At 35.9% G+C, this 12,875-nt stretch overlaps 1 long non-coding RNA gene across 1 annotated transcript in view; it reads right to left on the bottom strand.

The window, feature by feature from the left end:
- Positions 1–12,875, bottom strand: part of LOC116584550 — a 195,657-nt gene that overhangs the window by 177,390 nt on the left and 5,392 nt on the right. Inside the window, exons 2-3 of the long non-coding RNA XR_004283229.1 lie at positions 12,372–12,540; positions 8,957–9,005 (exon numbers count right to left, since the gene is read on the bottom strand). This is a non-coding gene — a long non-coding RNA (uncharacterized LOC116584550). The remainder of the gene's footprint in view (positions 1–8,956; positions 9,006–12,371; positions 12,541–12,875) is intronic.

The following is a 12,875-nucleotide window of genomic DNA, read 5'->3' as shown; positions in this document are numbered from 1 at the left end:
TTTCTTTTTTTTTTTTTTTAAAGATTTCATTTGTTTACTTGACAGAGAAAGAGAAGAGAGAGACAGCAAGAGCAGGAACACAAGCAGGGGAAGTCGGAAATGGAGAAGCAGGCTTCCTGCAAAGCAGGGAGCCCAATATGGAGCTCGATCCCAGGACCCTGAGATCATGACCTGCGCTGAAGGCAGAGGTTTAACGACTGAGTCATTCAGGCACCCCTGGTTCATCTCATTTTCTAATCATAAAGAGGATACTCCATTCCTATTGTATTCTAATAGATTATTATGTATAAATATCAATACTATTGATTTTGTCTATTGATTCTTTAACAAACTATTTTCCTAAATATCAGATGAATTTGAGACAGTTTTGCATTCCTTTATAATAGCTGGAAGAAGTCCAAAGAAATACTGCTTTATTATGTTTGAGAGTTCCTATTTTTAGCTTAGGTTGATGTGGCCAAGGGAAACAGATTGCCATGAATCAGAAGAGTAAAACAAGTACCACTGAGAAAAAATAGAAGCCCCATCAGAAAAGGAAATAGTAAAAGCACACTTAGGGGAGGCAATTTTCTGAAGTGATGGAAATACTTTGTGTATCTTGTTGGATTTGTGCGTATGCAAGTAACACGAATTTGTCAAGATTTATGGGATTGCACATGTAAGATTTCTACATGTCACTACATAGAAATTTTATTTCAATAACCTGTAAATAAAAAGAGTACCTAGGTTTTTTTTTTATTTCTTACTTTTTTAGCCTAAATAAATATCCACTGAAAAACATCAAACCAACTGCTATAGATGGTTAAAATTTTCCACCCCCTCCCCAAGCCTACTCTTCAGAGGAAATCACTGTCAGTACTTCGATGGTCATAGTCCCAGACTGCCTATAACATATAAATTCTCTCTGCATTCCTCCTTCTCTTCCTCTCTCTCTCCCTTTATTTCCTACCTCCCTTTTCTTTCTATCTCCTCTCCCCTTCCTCCTCCTCGTCTTCATCCCTCTTCTATTTCTTCTTCCTCCCATCCTCTCCTTGGTAAAGCCAAGAATCCACAGAATCCAAATTCAAGGAAGAGAAACATAAAGGAAGAATTTTCAGCAACCAAAAGCTAATATCAAGTTCTTTTATTTCTCAAATAAAGCAAACAAGACATATGCTTCATAGTAATATTTCTTAAAATCCCCCCCTTTATCTAAAAGATTTATTTATTTATTTAAGAGAAAGAGAGAGTGGGAAGGTGGGGAGGAGCAGAGGGATATAATCTGCAAGCAGACTCCCCACTGAGTGTGGAGCCAGACACTGGGCTCAGTCTCGGGACCCAAGCAATCATGACCTGAGCAGAAACAAAAAGTCTGCAACAAATCAACCAGGTGCCTCAAAATTCCCCTTCTTCCATCAATTTCTAGCACAAATGAAGTACCTTCATCAACTTCTAGGAACAATCCTCTGAATTATCTCTTCCCCATTCCCAGATTACACTCTTTTTACCTCATTCCTTCTCGCACTTCTACATCGCTAACACAAGAAGTACTCACAGCTTAGACTGCTGTTGGACCATTAGAAGGAAGAAAAAATGTGAGAAAGCAGAAGCCACCAAAGGGTGGGAAGGAAGCTGAGAACAATATTTGTCATAATAAAATTATATGCATATAGGTACAAAGATACAAATTATAATCCTATTTTACAAACATCCCACAGTATGATTTTCAATTTACTCAACTATAAATTCAAACTACTTAACTGTACCAAAGACAGATTCTTTAATTATTTCAAGTCACTAGATAGGTCACAAGACTCAGAGGTGTGAATTGGATAAAATAGCTAGGTCTGGTTCCTGTTACTGAGAATAGTAACTAGATTGCTGATTAATGAGTGCTGTGTTCTGGAGAGTGTTTTCTAGTGACTTGCTGTAGAATTCTATCCTTGTCCCTGCCCTATTCAACGTTTTTATTGCTAATTTAGATAGTGATATAAAAATCATGCTTCTGAAAATTGTCTGACACAAGTATAAGAGGAATTGCTAATGCAATGAGTGACATAATCAGGATTCATAAGTTTAATTAAACTAAAAATCAACAAGAAAAAATATAAAAGTAAAATATAAAGTTTGAAACAAATCAAAACCTCAATAACTTAAGTGTAAAATGAAAAAGACTAACAGCAATTCCAATAAAATAACCAAAAAAAGTACATGCCCAAAAGTACAACATTAAGTAATAATAACTCATGAAATCTAAAATAGCTAACAGATTTCCTCATTTGCATTAACAGGAAGTTAACATCCAGATCAAAGGAGGTCACAGTACTCAATACCCACTGTAACCTGACAATGGTCAGCAACATTAATTGACTTAATTCTTGGCACCACACATAAGAAGGACATTGACAACAGTGCATTGAGAGGACAACAAAAACAATGAGGTATACAAAGTCTACTTTATATGGGGTGTGACTTAAATAACTAAAAGTGATTTACCTATAGAGGTCCTAATTAAACATCTGAAGATCTGGCATGTGAAAAAGAGGACAGATACAGTATGTATCATCCAAAAGGAAAAAACAGGATCAATGTATTGAAATTAGTGAAAAGCTATGCTTATTAGAAATAGCCATACACAAATTTTAACTGTGCCAGCCTATATATAAAGAGAGAATAAAGAAAAATGTATATTAATTTTAGAGATAGCACATCATTTATTTAATGTGTATTTTTTCCTTTGTTAACTGAAAAGCAAATGAAATATTTTATACCTTAATGTGTTATTACCAAGATGTCTATTTTTGCAAACTCCGGTTATGTAGAAACCCCCTGTCTAACACAAAGTCCAACATGTCTAACGTGAGTAAGGTTAGTGACATAGAAGAACTGCATCATTTAAACTAGTGGTTTGGGGCCAGGAGTGGTGGTACCATACCACATTTCGAAGAATGTGAAGATGTTTTGATTGTCACAATAATTAAGGATGGTATTCCTACTTATTGGGTGGTACCATGGATAATAAACATTCTGGAAAGCATGTGAGGATACCTTAACAAACAAACAAGCAAAAATTACTCTGCCCAAACTCCCAATAGTTGCCATGTTGAGAGAAACAGGTTTAGACCATGATTGTGTTCATGACACACTGTGAATACTAGAATTTTTAGCTGCAAATTTAAAGGAAAGCAATTGTATCCATATATTATTACAGTATTCTCTTGGATGACCTTTATCTTAACTGTGAGAGTTGAGGTGTTTATTGCCTTGATTTCTATCTCATAAACTCCCCAGCCCAACTGCTAATTTGTTCCAGTAAACATGAACTTTTTGTTGGTGTTAACTCAGTGATATATGACACCTCTTATATGTTTCTTGTGCTCCACTCCTCACATCTTATAATGCTCACAGCCACAGGTTCAGTCTGTCAGACATTCCTACAAGAGTTTCTATTCTCCCTAATAGTCAAGACCCAGTGAGCAAACTCTAAGAACACATTTTGGGAGGATTTATAGCATGCATGCCACAGGAAACCAGTTGAGAATCAAGGACGTACAGACCATCAAATTTTAATTTTACAAATTTGCAAGTAAATTCCCCAAGCTCTTTCTTTTCTTATGCTAAGCCTTCCTTCCATATTTTTCACCTAAATGAATATAAAAGCTCGTAAGAATGATAATTTATCAAGAGTCTTCAAATTAACACTTTGTTTTTTACATCCTTTTCCAAATGAGGTATGCTCTGCTGTCAATAGTGATACCAATCATTGGTTAGTTAGGCCTTCTACTGCCTCCTTACCGTGGTCCACCCAGAGCTAGAACAGTTTCTTTGCCCTAGGATGCTAATCAAACTCGTTTTCAATAACAGATGGTTCAACAGCTGTTACCATTTGAGAAATCCTTTTGTTCTTATCCCAGAAAATTTTGTGTATTCTCACTAAATGTAAAGTGAAGAAATGAAAGAAAACCCAAGAGAGAGAACGTGGACAAAACTATTTTTCAGAGAACTCTGTAGCTTAACCTATGAGCCATGAAATTAGTGATGTGCTAAACAACGTAGAAATTTGACAATTTAAAAATCCTCACAATATAGTGTGGGCTATTTCCTTGCCCATGTACATAAAGAAATAAATTACGGACACAAACTGCCATTTATGTAAACACACAAATAGAACCCCTAAGACAGGGTTTGGTAAACAGGCCCACAGGCCAAATCCAGGCTGCTACCCACTTTTGGATGGCCCAGGAACTAAGAATATTTTCTACATTTTTGAATGTTGAATGACTGAATAAAAACAAAACAGAAATAATATTTTATGATATGTAAAAGTTAACTGAAATTTAAGTTTCGTTGTTGAAAATTATTTATTAGAACATCACCACACCATTGATTTATGAACTGCATAGTCCTGCTTTTACACTGTGATGGCAGAGTTGAGTAATCAAAAACATTTATGGCATGGCCATGGCTTTTTAGGGAGAAATAAAGGATGAAGAGTCTCAGAAAAAGTTTAATCATGCAAATAGATGCTTAGTAAATACTTTTGAAACCAGTGGTAGTGGAACAGAAGCATCGGAACTGCACTTCACTTCTCATTCAGTGGCCAACAACTCAGTCTTTAAAGTTTAGATAGCTCGACCATGAAATAGAAATGAGAATATTTAACTGGCCTTTTTAAAAATTAACTATGTAACTAAAGTATAATATACATAATATGCAAACTACAGGAGTTAGCTCAATGAACATTCACAAAGTGAACACACATTTACAACCTCCATGAAGATCAAGACATAGAATACAACAGGACCCTCAAAATCCCCCTTCTAAAGTACAATGCTCCTCTTCCCAAAAAGAAACTACTATTGTTGGAGTGCCTGGATGGCTCAGTCAGTTAAGCATCTGCCTTGGGCTCAGGCCATGATGCCAGGGTCCTGGGATCAAGCCCGGCATCCAGTTTCCTGCTCTGCGGAGAGCCTGCTTCTCCCTCTCCCTCTGCCTGCTGCTCTACCTTCTTGTGTGCTCTCCACACCCCACCCCCCAGCCCCCGTCAAATAAATAAATAAATAAATAAATAAACTAACACTATGAATTTGTTTTGCTTATTTCTTATCTTTATTTAAAGTAGATCAGACAGTATATATATCCTTTTGTGTCCAGCTTCTCCTGCTCAGTGTTGCATCTGTGAGTTTTACCCATGTTACTGTAGGTTGCAGGACTCCCTTCATTTCATGTCTGTATAGTGTGTCATTGTATGAAAATACTATATTTATTCATTCTACTGTTAATAAGCCTGTAGTTCTTTCTATGTTTTGGCGATTGCAAATAATGCTGCTATGAACACTTTGTGTGTTGGGGGGGTGGTGTGAGATCCTTAAGCAGGCTACATACTCAGCATAGAGCCCAACACAAGACCCCTGAGATCATGACCTGAGCAGAAATCAAGAGTTGGATGCTTAACTGCCAGAGCCACCCAGGTGCCCCTGTTATAACCATTTTTATGTGTCTTTTGTGCACATATGTATGGATTTTTGTGGCATATACAAAAGTTTCTATGATATATTTACTTATACCTCAAAGAGTATTAGACAGTTTTAACAATTGCTATAGTCAGGTTGGAAGTATTATTAGTAGCTACTGTTTAAACTCCACCTAAAGAAGAATTGTCTGTTAGGAATGAAAGGTAATAAGATTCTGAAAGTACAAACTGGAGAGAAATAATGAGACCAAAAAAACCACTCTGCATTTTTTTTCTTTTAATGAAGAAATGTATGGGTAAGAAAAAGCAAAAGAGAAGAGGAAAGAATTTACGGAGATAGAGAGATAAGACAATATGGCAGAAGGCTCTAGTCTATAGATGTAAGTGGTCTATGAGAAGTCACCAAAGAACTTTGAAGAAGAGGAATATTAAACATTCAATATTACGTTGCATGAACTGTAATGTGTAAACCATCTCTGTTTACTCCCACCTGAAAACTCTGCAGCTCATGCAAATGCCTTTGTGAGTAAATTGGTCAAATTGTTTCTTTCATGAATAGCAAAAAAAGAGGGAGTTACTGCACATCTAGAGTGATATAGCACAGCAAATTTAAGAACAGAGTTAGAATACAGAACAGCAAAAATAAGAAATAAGCGAATGTGTTGAGTGTCTGAAACAACTGTGTCTTATTTGTTATGGACTATGGAAGCAAACAAAGGTAAGCAAGATACAGTCCCACACTGAAGTCCTATATAATTGGCAATCTATAAATATTAAGCAAATTATTTTTTATAAGTTATATGACTTTATTTTTTAAAGATTTTATTTATGTATTTATTTGAAATACAGAGCACAAGGCAGGGGAGGCAGGCAGAGGGAGAGGGAGAAGCAGACTCCCCTCCCCACCCCCACCCTCACTGAGCAGAGAGCCCCTAGGCGCTCAACATCAGGACCCAAAGATCTTGATCAGAACTGAAGGCAGACACTTAACCCACTGAGCTGCCCAGGCACCCCTATACAGCTTTCTTTAAACATACAAAATAACAAAACAACAAAATAACAAGCAAAACATTTATAAATGTATTACCTATAGCATGAAGAGTCCATCTTCCACATTCATAGAAAACCTCTCTGATTAATTATTAATTCAGGGTGTTCAAAATTTTAACATAGAGATTAAAATAATCATTACAAAACTGCTAAACATTAAGTAGACAGCTTTTTCAACTTTTAATTTTAAGATTATTGTAAACTCACAGTAAATTATAAAAAGAAAAGGTAGAGGGAGGTATCATATGCTCTTCATCTAGTTTCCCCCAATAACATCTTTCATATTTACAGTGCAATATACCAAAGCCAGGTAAATTACATTGGCACAATCTACAGAACTTATTGAGATTTCACTAGTTTTTTATGTACTCACGGCTGTGTGTAGTCACCCGTGTAGATTTCTGTTACCACTACCACCATCAAGATACAGAACTGCTGTATCACAAGCTCCCCACCTCAAAGCCCCGATCTCTTTATACCAACTCCCACACCACACCCACCTCCCATCCCTAACACCTGGCAACCAACCATTTATCTCAATGTCTCCATTGCATTTACCTCCCCAAAGAAAGTCGGTCCAAGCACATTTCTGCATTCAGGAAGCGGAACTAAAACAAGGATATTTAGATGTCACAATAAAGGACATTCTTAGTTCATCCATATGGCCTAACTTACACATTTTTAACTCTAATTTTTTATCTAAATATAAAATTTGAGGATCTTCAAACAAGAACCTTAGCATGTTTCAACTACCCATTGAACACTACTCCTCTCTCATATCCCTTATTATTTACAAGGGTTTTGTCTTTTCTTTAAAAAAATTTTTAGAAAATTCTTTTAAAAAGACCCTAAAAAACAAATTCTTTTTTAGAATCAGTAGTTGGCTAAATGTATCAGAATATTTGCCATTTCCTGAATTTGTCACTGTTTCTCCCATTCCACTTCTCCCCTCCTCCCCGACCCAGCCCGGCCACAGCACATGTTTTGGTAGTTTTTCAATGAATATCTAAGTCCTCTTATTATTTCTATGTTTGCAAATGTCAGTATAATTCTACCCTCACTCTTGTAATAGGTTCACTGACATAAAATTTTAGATGACAGTTATTTCACCCCAGCATTTTGAGGATAATTAGTATATCACCTTCTGTTACAAGTTTCTGTTGGTGGGAAATTTGCTGTCTAATGCCAATCCTCTTACTCCTAGGTAAATTTCTTTTTTTCCTTTCTGGAAGCTTTAAAAATATTTATTTTTATTCCTCAATGTTACCCAATTTCACAAATCTGTGACTAGGTTTGAAATTACTTTTAATTATTCTACTTCCTCTTTGCAATACATTTTCAATCTCAGGAATTCTGAAAATTCCTCAAATTTTGAAAATTCCTCAGTCATTTGAATATTGAATATTTGTTTATTTCATGTTTGGAATTACTGTTAGTATTAAGTGCAAATATTGGAGCTTCTCTAGCTATCCTTCAAGTCTTTTCATTAATCAAAATCATATTGTTTATCTGGGCTACATTCTGAGCAAATTCCTTAGTATTATTATTAGCATATATCTTGCAATTAGTATTATCTTGCAATTCACTAGTTCTCTCTCTGATTTTGACCTCTCTAGGAGGAAGTCAACTTCCACCTACAGCTTTTGTTGAATGTGTTTCCTAAAATAAATTTTCCACATTTTGGAATTTGGAGCTTTTGGGTTCTCTACTTGAAAGACTTGAAAGTTCTTGATGACTCTCTCTTTCCTCTTCTCACCTCTCTCTTGTCCAGTATTTTGACAATCCAGAACTAAATCTCCTATCAGCAGCTCCAAGTTCCTCGCTCCCAGTAAATCTGAGCATACTACAAATCAGTTTGCTGCTCAAGACTGGTCAAAACATTATTTCCAGAAATCTCCATAGATTCAAGCTTTGCATAAGCCACAGCCCCAGGCAGTCAATGGTAGTAAGATTCCAGTCTTCCCAGCTGAATAGAGAAGTCCTGTTGTAGCCTCTGGATTCAAACCAAACCCAACTTGTTTTTTTGTTTTTTGTGGGGGGTTTTTGGTCCTTACGCCTTTACCTCACAGGAGTCAAACATCCAGAAGATCCTCAGCTTTAAATTTTCACTCCTTTATACTGCTGTATCATTTCTGATTTATAGAAATTCTGACTTTATTTTAATTTTCTCCTCTTATATTGTATCTAGCGTTAAAAATGGCTTTGGATGCAGAGAGTAGAGTGAGGTCCTGAAATACTCAAAAGAAGGAATTTATAATCTCAGTTCTTTCTGTTTTATATTTATTAATTAATATTTCTTATAAAATAAGGGAACCACATTCATTATTATATAAGACAAAATCCAATTTCATTAATTTAATTGATACTTAAATAAAATGATGTACATAATGCTTCAAATGCAAAAACACTGTGCTTGAGAGACATAAAATAAAAGACATGTAAATGATCACTTACCTTTTGTTGTCTGTTGGTTGAAAACAACTCCTAATACACAACAGCTTAGCTAAAATAAAAATCAAAAGCAAACATAACAAAGATTCAGAAAGAATATATTTGACGGTGTGTAGCAGAAAAAAAGTAGGAGTGAAAGGAAATCTAATTAAAAGTACATTTATATTTCAGCATTTACCATTAAATACTCCAAATTTTAAATAAGTGAATGAGTGCATGTGTGTGTGTGTCTGTCTATATGTCTGTATAAGGAGGAAAAACAGGTCTACAAGGAATGAAAATGCAGTTGCAATTTTGAATATTTTGGTCTAAGCCATTATTAAATGTGAGTAAAACAAAACATGCAAAATTAGGGCAAAATATTTTTATGCTTTGTTGAAAGATGATTCCTAAATTCCTAGTTCTGGGCACAAAGAGATACTCAATTACTAATTGTTGATCAATCAATAGTATGTGGCTTGACATACTGTATCTTGATTTCATGAACATAATTAACAAGGCTCTTGTTACCTGGGTAACAATTATAGAAATAAGACTGAATAACAAGTACAATTACATAAACTAATCATTAGCTCCTGATCTTCCTCAATGTTCATTTATTAGTGAATTGAAGTAATATGAATCAAAATGAAAATAAAATAACAGTTACAGACAATCTAATTCCAGGACAGACAGGAAGAATGCCAACTATAGTCACCCATCTGGAAAAACTGATAGGATCCATCTAGAGGCACTTCCTCTAACAAGGTGTCATTAGCTACATGAGTTGCCTTTTATTTTAACAGGCTGCTCCCTACATAATCCAGGGAAACCAGCCAAAATTCTATTTTCCCTTTCCCTTATACTTTACCTGGAGACCTGCTCTGGGTTGTCTGGCAACCCAAATGGATTTCACTGATGAGAACAATGTGTTCATAGTAAGCTCTACCCAGGTAGCAGGCAGAGGAGGGGAAATGTCATTCTTGTCTATATCTTTCCTAGCTCTCCCCATGAACCATAAAATAAATCATTCTAGCTAACTTTCTCCAGACTTCATGATGATTTCTCTTCAATCATCCTAGGTCAAATTACATAATTTGATCAAAGAAACAAGGACTGGTAAGAATTATAATTTGGACAAGCTAGAAACACTTTTATTTTATTTTACTATTTCTTCAATTAGCAAGCAAAGGAGATCAAGCACATTTAGAGGTACAGGTGAATTCTGCTTTCATGCTTCTCACAAAGTCAAGACTAGATTTAGTGAAGGATCCACATCCATATACCCAAGCATGCCAGAACTACTAATGTTTGGTTTTCATTTTCTTTTAGACAGGAAACATCAGTCCACCACACTAGTTTTTGGAAACAAGGTAGAGAGGACTGCATTGGAAAGCAACCTTTTCTCTTTGGGAGTGCTTAAGCAATCTCTTGCCTATGGTTCATTTGATATAAGTACTGATTCCTCCGTGTTATTTGGTCATAACTGACTCCTGCCTCGGCCACTGATCCCCTGTGTTTCTTTCTCCTCTGGGGTCCCCTCCCTCTAGGAGTGTCTTTGGAGGAAGACCTGCTTGGGGAGAATCAATCCAGCTTCCTTTCTGTTGGTGTACATCTAACCCATAAGAAATAACATAAGAACAAATGGCCAGATTTAGGGTTGATAAATTCTTTTTGTAATTTTTCTTTTTATAAGTTGTTTTATTTTCACTAAAATAGCATAGGCATATATTTTACAAATCAAGTAGTGCTAAAAAGCTTAAAACAAAAAGAGCAGTCCCCTTATGCCCTCTACTCCCTATCTACTATCCATTCCCACTCCTCAGAGACAGCGACTTTCAAATCTCTTAACTTGTAATGTGCGCACTAAGCATGTTTCTAGTTAATAGATACACAAATTTCTATAGGATTAGGTTGTTATCATTGGGTTATTTGTTTGTTTCAGTCTGAAGAAGCCAAAATCGGCAGTAAGAGAAAGCGATTAGCTACTTCTTAAGGATATCCTGGGATTTGCTTCTACTTTCAGTTAACTTTCCAACAGTTTCTCATAAAATGACAGGTTATCTCACAAAGAGATCAAATTACAAACCCATTAAGAAAAAAACTGAAAAACAATTAAGAGTACATGCCAGCAAAAAGCTCAATGTTTTCTGGGGTAAGTGCTACTATTAGGTTTTCAAATAAACCCATCCCATGATTATTGTGTACCAAAAAAATCCATGCTCCTCCCATGTATATATTTGCAAAAATATTTCAAAATAACTTTCAAAAACTAAAGCAGTCATGCTTACAATACTTAAGAGAAACATTCATAACAGTAAGGTTAAACCAGCATGTTTTACCAGTGAGCGATCTTAAACTTCACCAAATTAAATAAATATTAATTTTAAAAGGTCAATGTAGCCTCTGGTAGGAAGAAATACACATTAAAGATTGTAAAAGTCAAAGAAGCAAAAAACCTAATACACAGAAATCGTAATCAAAACAATCATTCTTACCCACCATGCAAATGTAAAAGTATGTGCCCCACATGGTGATTTGTTCTGCTAATTATATATGCAACGCCTTTTATGGATCCTAGAATGAAATGATGTGCTTCTCAATATTACTGGTATACACATATTCCTGGGATTACATTTCAGAGACAGCACTAGGCCTGAAAAAATTATGTGTTTAGGGTCCATTCTAGTTATAGTATACTTATTAAACATTTTCAAGAAGACGGTTACTTCATGTGTATTTCCAGCTACTTCTCTCAGTACAGAAAGAAGATGAAATTTGATACGTGATAAGGAATATCCACTCAATGACTTCAGATAACTTTTTTAAAGTGATTCTTCTTTTTATTATTTTATAGCCTTTTTTCTGAAATAGAGAATAATTCCTGAAACAAGATTCTGGAGAAGCCTGAAGAGGACAGAATCAGCGTGTAAACAGAAGAATCCGCCTCAGTCTCTCAGAGGTGAAAAATGGCTCATTCTCCAGAAGTGTGTGAAAATAGAATTGGAGGGATATGGGTCAGTTGGGAGACCATGGGAGACAGAGGGTAGGAGAGCTGGGAGTTGAGATATCTTACCTGGTTTCTCGGTAAGGATGAGTATGGGACGAAGGCATGAGGAGAGTGAGGGAGGTTTGGAACCGTCTCTGAGGAAAAGAGGAGGAATGTTTACCAAGGATAAGGGAGGAAATGTGAGCCCATGAAGTTTTTATTATCTAGGCCTAGAAGTAGCAGCTTTAAGTGCAAGGCCTGCTTTCTGGCCAGAAAGAAAATGGATTTTGGTGGACTCCCACATCTGGTCTGCAGCACTGTGACTACCTGAGCTACCCTCAGCATGCTGCATGGCTTTGCCTACCCCCTCACTCACTCCTATTCTAGTTGACACCCATCCAAACTCAGTTTTAGCAAGTTCCTCTTTTCATGAAGACGTCATAGACTTACTGAAGCTGGCAGGAATCCTAGATATTCTCTCAGCCAATCTTCTCATTTTGTGGATGAAGAAATCACATAAATAAATGATTTTCTGGTATTGTGGCATAGCTTGGAAACAGTGGAGTTGGGCTGACCGAGGTCAGTGCTACTTCCATGACGCCATTCAAATCCCATGTAACTATGATTAAAAGGAAAAGGATACTAGGCTTGTGATCATTACAAATAGTTACAGCAAAATTAAAGATAAGACTTGTGCTTTGGAAATTAAGCATCGTATCTATTAAAGAAAAAAGCATTCTTGGTGAAGGTAATATATGATATAAATACATATTGTAATTTATTTTATATGAAATCCATAAAGCAAGTGAGGACAAGAGGATAATTTGAATTGATGCTTATTTCTAATATCAGCAGCTTCCCTGAATCATAAAATTTGCTCCACATTTAAGAACTGCAAAACAATCAAGGCTATGCCATGCTTTTGGAAGGAGTACAGTGCCCTCTGCAGCTTCA

Source organism: Mustela erminea, chromosome 2 (genome assembly GCF_009829155.1).
Source record: "Mustela erminea isolate mMusErm1 chromosome 2, mMusErm1.Pri, whole genome shotgun sequence".
NCBI classification, from domain to species: Eukaryota; Metazoa; Chordata; class Mammalia; order Carnivora; family Mustelidae; genus Mustela; species Mustela erminea.
The sequence above is the reverse complement of the archived record's forward strand: the minus strand, read 5'-3'. Positions and strand labels throughout refer to the sequence as shown.